Genomic DNA, 8,855 nt, shown 5'->3' with positions numbered 1-8,855 from the left:
TTGCACACAAAATCACTTAGAATCACTCAAGAATGAATTAGGGTTTTCTCACAGCTTTTGAGGGTGAAGGAGGCGAGATTGGGGGCTATAAGGTGGCTTAAATAGTGGGCAACCCGGGGATTTAGGGTTTCTCCCAGACGGACAGACTCGCCGAGTCCAGAATATGGACTCGCCGAGTCGCCAGCTAACACGTGCTCGAAATCCTGACCCTACTCGGCGAGTCAGGCTATGAACTCGCTGAGTCCCTCTTGCAAAACTTCAAAATAAACACCAAGGAATTATCATACCGGAGACGGGTCGTTACATCCATCCCCTCCGGAAGGGCTAACACCGGGGCTTCACATAGTCTCTGACGAAGTGTCTCGAAAGAGGCATGCTGTTATGGGCCCCATGAAAAAGCAACACCCTTCTGGGTCAACCTGGTGAGTGGCATGGCGATCTTGGAGAAATCCCTAATAAATCTCCGATAATAGCCAACCAACCCTAAGAAGCTCCTGATCTCGGTGGGTGATCTCGACACCTCCCAACTCATCACTGCCTCAATCTTGGCCGGATCGACCAATATCCCATTCTGGTTAACGAGGTGTCCCAGGAACTGGACCTCTCGTAACCAGAAACCACACTTGGAGAATTTGGCATAAAGCCTCTCCGATCTCAGAACTCCGAGGATCTCCCTCAAATGCTCCTCATGTTGCTCTCTAGATCTCGAATACACCAATATATCATCGATGAACACGATCACCGAACGATCCAACATCGGCCTGCACACTCTGTTCATGAGGTCCATGAATGCCGCCGGTGCATTAGTGAGCATGAAAGGCATCACTACGAACTCGTAGTGCCCGTAACGAGTCCTGAATGCTGTCTTCTGGATGTCCTCATCACGCACCTTCACTTGATGATATCTAGATCTCAAATCAATCTTGGAAAACCAAGATGCTCCCTGCAACTGATCGAACAAATCGTCGATTCTCGGTAAAGGGTAATGGTTCTTGATCGTCAGCTTGTTCAACTCTTGGTAATCCATGCACATCCGGTGTGAACCATCCTTTTTCTTGACAAAAAGGATAGGCGCTCCCCACGGCGAACTGCTCGGCCGAATAAACCCCTTCCCTAGCAGCTCCTGAAGCTACGAGGATAACTCCTGCATCTCTGGAGCTGCAAGGCGATAGGGCGCCTTGGCGATAGGCGCTGCCCCTGGAACCAAATCGATACGGAACTCCACCTGCCTCTTGGGAGGCACACCCGACAACTCCTCAGGGAAAACATCCGGGAACTCTCGCACTATCGGAACCTCATCAACTGACCTCGGTCTCTCTGAATCAACCCACGTATCCATCACATATGCCACAAACCCACTACAACCCCGCTGTAGACTCTACCTCGCTCTAGCGGCCGAATAAAATGCCGACCCAAAACGTGTACCCTCACCGTATATCATAAGAACTCCCCCACTAGGGTCTTGTATGGTCACCAGTTGTCGCTCACAATCGATAACCACTCCAAGTCTGCTCAACCAGTCCATGCCCACGATGACACAGACATCTCCCATCGCAATAAGGACTAGATCAATCGGGAACTCAACACCGAAGATCTCGAGTACACATCCTCGGATCACCTCCATGGAATAAACCGCCCTCTCGTTAGCTATGGAAACTCTCAGAGGTCGACTTAACGCCTCTCGACTAATACTGATGTGCTGACTAAAAGCCAAAGATACAAAAGACCGACTCGCACCCGAGTCAAACAACACCAAGGCAGGTACAGAAGTCACAAGAAAAGTACCTACACATATCATAATATAAGCAAAATATCTCAGACTCAAAATAAATAGATGAAAGGAAACATACCAGCCACAACATCGGGCGCTGCGCGGACCTCCTCCGTGGTCAACTGGAAGGCTGTCCCTCGTGCCTTCGGTGCCTCGGCCTTCACTGGCCAACTATCAGTAACTCTCACTGCAGCAGGGGGGGATCCCGGAGATGCTCCTTGCGCTGACCCTCACAACTACGGACACTCTGCCTTCCGGTGTCCAGTCTGGTTGCCGTGGAAACAGACTGCAAAGCTTTTGGGGAAATCCTTGGCCATATGCCCCTCCTTGCCACATTTGTAGCAAGACCCTGCTTTGCATACCCCATCATGACTCTTGCCACACTTGCCACAAGTGCGACCCTTATGGCTCCCTGTCCTCGATTCGGCGGGCTTGGCCCGCTTTGCTGCCGGTTGAGACTGTGCCGGTCGCCTATCCCTCCTCTGAGACTCCGCCTCCTCCCTAGCCTGAGTCTCCAGCTCTATCTCCCTCTTCCGAGCATTTTCCTGAATCTTGGTAAATGTCCGGTACGACGAGTTCGCCGCGAACTCTCGTATATCCCTCCTCAAAATGCTCAGATATCGGCTCATACGTGCCTGCTCGGAAGACACGTGCTCTGGGCCAAGCATCGCCCTCTCATGGAACATCCTGGTAATCACTGTAACATACTCAGTATCCTGCTTGAGGGTCAGGAACTCCTGGGCCAATCGCTCCCTCTCCACCCGGGGAACATACTCCTCTCGGCACATAGCGGTGAACCTCTCCCAGGTCACTGCAGCAAGCTCGGCAGGCGAATAGTGCGCTGTCACAAACATCCACCAGTCCTTCGATCCCAAGAGAAGCTGGTTCAGTGCGAACCGAACCCTCAAATGCTCTGGACATGAGCATGTGAAGAAACACCCCTCAATGTCCGAAATCCACCTCATCACCGCAATCGGATCCTGCGTCCCATCAAACTCTGGTGGTTTTGTGTTGCTGAACTCCCGGAACAGCAACGCATCACCACCCTACGTTCTAGCCGCAACTACGGCTGTGGTGGCCGCAGCAACATCAGCATTAGAAAGAGCAGCATATTGCTCATCAAAAGTCTCTATCAGTGTGGTCTTGATAGACCCAAACATCTCTGGTATCTCTGCCCTAATGGCCGCAGCCACCTCCTCGTGAATGATCCTACGGATCTCCTCATCACTAGCACCACTGCTCTCTGGTGTGTGGCGCGTCCCAACCATGATGTCTCTGGAATACAACATACAAAATATCAGGGACTCGCTCGAGTATACTCAAACTCAATAACTCAACCCTACTTGACCTCTGGTACCCCGAAGATTCTTACTTGGACTGCGCACTGATCTGGTGCCTCTAGTAGTACGGGCCCAATACTACTGTCCACACCGCATCAGCATTCACCCCAAGTCCTCCTTCCCGGGTCCCAAATCCCAAGTACTTTATTCTAAATGATCATAGGCTACTCTCTAGCAGATCTCTCATAAACTCCTCGCTGCTATCTAATCACTCTCAAGCTTCCCTAGCAGCAGGACTCCTAGACTTAGGCATCACAAATCAGGCCACTCTAGTCCTAATAAGAATACATAGTCTACTCTAGCATGCATAACATAACTCATCATATATCATAGCATAACATATCTCATAACACTTATTGTAAGGGTATTTTGGGAAATCACCGTTCGGGCGCTGGCTGATCGTACACACGGCTTTGCTCTGTTTGTTTCAAAACTCTTTTACTCTTTGAAAATTATTTTATTATCAAAGATTTTCCTCAAATCCTCAGTTTGAGTTCAGATACGCCTGAAGGTGCATCCGAGTCCCTCAAACCAAGACTCTGATACCAAATTGTAACACCGTAAAAATCTAAACAATTTTTCACATTTTCAAAATACATTCCCATTCATATTTATTATAAAAATCTCAATGTATCACGTATCAATTCATAAAACATATCCCAAGATCAAAAGAACATATAAAACTCCGCGTGTGTGTGTACGAATCATGTCGGCGCCGTCCCACGACCGTCACTAGTCCCTGAAACACATAACACAAAACACTGTAAGCATAAATGCTTAGTGAGTTCCTCAAAATACCACACACAATACATATTAGCCACTCGAGGCTATAACTATGTTTGACCCTCTGGTCAATGTGTCTCAGTGGGACCCTCCAGTCCCATAACTCTGTGGGCCCTCTGGCCCTAACTCTGTGGACCTTACGGTCCTAACTCTGAAAAATCTGGCACATACATAGCATAAATCACATAGAAATCACATCATGCAAAAGCATACAAAATACTCTGTCACATAACTCTAATTACCACTCTAGGTAAAGTATAGTGAGAAGACTCACCTCGGGTGTCTCGGTAAATCTCTAACTCGGTGAATATCTGGTCTAGCCTCCGCCTAATTACACGGAATAAATACCCTAATTAATACAACTCTCAAAGGCTAGACTGAACTCTCTCTTGGCATTCTCAGAAGGGCAAAAGACCATTTTACCCCTCTCATGGCTCAAAGACCCAAATATTGACAAAACCCTAAAAGTCAACACAAGTCAACTCTCTCCGGGTTACGCCGCACGTACCAACCCTGTACGCTGGGTGTACCTGGCAACCTTACAGAAACGGGGAACGCTACCCCCTACGCCCCCAGTACGGGGATTACGCCCGACATAATTCCCAGTTTCAGTCTTCTTTGATTTTTGGGTCTTAATTAGTTAAGACTTGCTTCCAAATTCTAGATTTGACTTCTCTAATACGACTTAATCCATAAAGTCGGTGACTTTATGCCTTTGCATGGCTGTGTAAGTCACCAACACCCAAACTACTCCATTTCCAACCTTTAAAGGTCCATATCTCATGCATGAACAACTTTTGACAACCAAGACCGGATTTTTATCACATAACAACCCTAAATGAGCTAGCATCGGACAGATCTCGGCTTCTAAGAGCTCATTAACTCATAAAGCTATCAACTTGGGGACAAAAACCCTAAAACTTCTCTTACAAGGTATGAACAGAAAAGATGTAAAGCTTGAAGCTTTTTACCTCAAAATGAAGCTTCTTTCACTGCTAATCTCGGATCCACAAGCTTGAGCTCTAACTCTTCCTTTTCCAAGGCTTTGACTTTGCTCCAAATGGCCAAGAACACACTACCAAGCTCTCCTAGACACTCCCTTGTTATATGAACGAGATTTAGGGTTTTGAAATGATAATGCTCTGGGAAAGGTGGCCAACAAAAGGGCCATAAGGTTGCTTAAATAGGGAGGCTCAAGGAATTATGGTTTCTCTTCTGGGTCGGGTACGCCCCGCGTACCTGTCAATCCTTCACGATAAAAACGCGGACAAGTACGCTGAGCGTACACCCCAGTACGCCCCGCGTACCTGCCAACCAAACATCTTCTTATCAAGGGCTAAATATAACAATCAATCAAAGAAGAAGGTTCACAAGGTATACCTGATTTTTGAGATGTTACATCAAGTAGGAATGATTCAAAGTTCTATATTATTTTGACACTTTTCCTTTCTATTTAACTTTAATATGGGTTCGATGGGTCCTTACGTGAGAGACTTCTCATCGCCTTTTCCACTAATGTTTACAGGTTTAGTGACAGCTTACCACCATTGCTAACTCAACAAATTGCTTGTATAATAGTGAAAACATAGATCCAAGGCACATAGAGTTGCATGCACACCATAGGAGTGTTAGAATGCTCAAAACCCATCAGGATCAAGAAAAGAAAATATGGCTGGTGGATCACGAAAGGAAGAACCTAAAGCCCGTTTCAAGCCTATTGTCAAGAAGGAACCGATGGCCAAGGAAACTCTGTTCCGTGACGACTCAATTATTGATAATGATAGCGAAGAAGAGATTACTGAAGAAGAACTAAAAAGGAGAAAAGTCTGTGAAGCTAAAATGGATAAGCACCATCGAATCATCCGTGAAGCTGAAGAAAAGGAAAGGGCTGATAAAAAGCACAAACTATTCTTCAGAGTAAAAAGCTCTTGTTCCCCAAGTGGACCCTGAAGTGAATCCATTGTGATGTTGTTGATCTTCCAAACCAGTATTAGTTAGAACTAGTAGTTTCGTTTGAACTTCAGAACACACAAGACTCCTAACTGGATATGTTTATTACTCCAAAAGCCTTCAGATTTCGTCCTTTTGTTAAAGTGGCGAACGGTCCAATCACAGACAACAGAGCGGATCATATGCTTTTCTCGTTTTATCTAAAGCATATGAAGCCACAATACGAAGCCTAGTCATTGAGCAAGATTACTGGTGTGGAAGTTACAGGGCCGATCGAGACTGATAGCTTTCCAAACGCCAAGTTCAAGGTGGCAAGAGGTTCAACCAAAAAATGCTATGAGTTTACTCTTACAAATCTTCCATGTCTTAACTCAAATGACTGGTTCGCTCTTTACAATATATTGTTGAAGGACAAAGAAAAGTATGAACCTGTCATGTCTCATCTCAAGCACATGATACAATCATATATTCAGGAGATTGGGGAGATGGATGTTGAAGTTGCTGGTGTCCTGCGAAAGAAGCCTTCGGCTGTTCTTAAGGAAACTCCTAAGGATTTTGAAAAGTTGAAGCCAAGGAAACTTTACAATGGAGATTGGTTCGTGGTTTATTCTGCTAGGGAACAAACTGGAGCAGACTTTCGTAAAGGATGCTTCTATCTTTCTGATAAGCATCTATATACCACAACCTTCCTAAAATTTTAGTCTAATTTATGAAAAAGTCCCGAACTAATTTTTGTTTACAGAAAAGCATAGAATACCGGCTAAAACTTCAAAAAATCTCTTTTTGGCCGGTTTCGTAGATTTAGCCGGTATTCTGTCCTTTTACGTTAGTTTGCTCAAAATATTAGGACTTTTCTGAAAATTACCCGATAACCAAAATATTATGACTTTTTTGAAAAATACTATGAAATTAATGGATATTATTATTAACAAATCATTTATAAACATAATTTTTTTTTATTATAAATAAAGGAAATACATTTGTTGCTAATTTCTAGGAATAGAAATGTCGACTGTGTATAGAGATGCACACAAAAACCGATTTCACTATTCAAAACCGGATCCAATCCGAAACCGGATTGGGTCAAAACCGGTTTTGACCAAACCGAATCGGATCGGATTTAAAACCGGATTTTCAGTCAGATCCTAATCCTATATTCCAAATCGGATTTGATACCGGATCGTAAACCGGATTCGCTAAAACCGGATCCAAATCCGCCCCAAAATCCAATTAAAGCCCACTAAAATCGGTTTAAACCGGTTTCAAATCGGATTAGAATCGGATTTTGGTTGGAACCGGATTGGATTTTGACCGGATTCGGATCGGATTTTGACCGGATCGGATTTTTGATGACGTAAGCGAAATCGGGTCAGATTCGGGTTTTGTGCATCTCTAACTGTGTGCTTCTCTATTGTTTGTTGACCACTTCAAAGTCTCAATGCTCTTCCTATGTATTGTTGTGGGTGTCATAGTGAGAAGTACTCTGTTAAGCGTGACCAATATAAGAGTTGATAATATTTATTAATACACAATCAATAAGTGTCTACTTGCTATTAGGCATGATGTTATATGATCACGTGTTATTAGAAAATATCATTACACGAACATATATATCTTTCATTATGTTTTTTAACCTAACTACCACCTAACCTCCAAACATTACTCGATAACAACCATAAAACTACACACATCTATCGAGAGTGAAAAGTAAACTTTGAATGACAATTTAAATAGATAACAACCCTTCACTTGTTTCCATATAAATTATCATTCACGGTTCACCTTTCACATTTTATAGATGTGTGTTAGCCGATGGTTGTTAACATATAAATTGTAAGGTATGAATGTTGGTTTGTAATTAGGTTAAACAACATAAGAGGAACACCAACATTAGAGGAATGCTAACTAAGTTCATCTTGCCATCATACCCACAACAATGCATAGGAAGAACGTAGAGAGTTTGAGTGGTCAAGAAGCAATAGAGTACTTAGACTATCAATTTATTCATAGAAATTAGCAACAAATGTATTTCCTTTTTTTATAATAAAAATATTTTTTTTATGTTTATAAATGATTTGTTAATAACAATATCCATTAATTTAATGGTAATTTTCAAAAAAGTCTCAATATTTTGGTTATTAAGTAATTTTTGGAAAAGTCCCAAAATTTTGAGCAAACTAACGAAAAATAACAGAATACCGGTAAAATCTACGAAACCGGCCGAAAATGGTTTTTTTCGAAGTTTTAACCGGTATTTTGTGCTTTTCTGTAAATAAAATTTAGTTTGGGACTTTTTTATAAATTAGACTAAAATTTTAGGACTTTGCTAGAGATTTCCCTCAAATTAAAGATGTCTCAATACCAAAGTTTAAGACCATTAGGTATAGACAACATGTTATAACACCAAAAATGTGTCATTTCACATGTCATATCATTTATAGCGTTATAACATCATTGTAGGAAATGATCAACATGTTACAACACTCAGTAATTTCCATGTCATCATTTGTTTTTTATTTTAATTTTCGAGTTTTTTTGATAATTATAAAAACAAGTATATTTTTATAAAACATAATATTTAAATAAAACATAACATTTAAAAACTAAAAAATTACAAGAAAAAAATACGATAATTTTTAAATTAAACATAATATAACCATAGTCTTAATTGCCCAAATAAGAAGTCCTAATCTTCTCCTTTATCGCTTGTAGCACTTCCAAATCTCGGGGCGCAAAACCTTCCGCGCTAGCCTACGAAGGAAATCCAAGTGCTCATGTTTCAACTCATTTTTTTCTTTTTGTAGTAAGTTGTGTTCATCAAACTTCGCTTTCATTTCCGCCATATAGTGTGCTTTCATCTCAACGTCATCCACATGTTTTGCAACGCGCTTCACTTTGTTGCGTCCTACCGATCATCGTGGCAGGGAGATCTCCTCGATGTCATCCGGAATCTCATCAGTGTCAACGTTGAGCTTGATGTGAGTTCGTGTGTTTGAAACGTCGACCAAACT

This window comes from Lactuca serriola, chromosome 9 (assembly GCF_051521515.1).
Source record: "Lactuca serriola cultivar US96UC23 chromosome 9, Lser_US96UC23_V15, whole genome shotgun sequence".
NCBI lineage: Eukaryota > Viridiplantae > Streptophyta > Magnoliopsida > Asterales > Asteraceae > Lactuca > Lactuca serriola.
The sequence above is the reverse complement of the archived record's forward strand: the minus strand, read 5'-3'. Positions refer to the sequence as shown.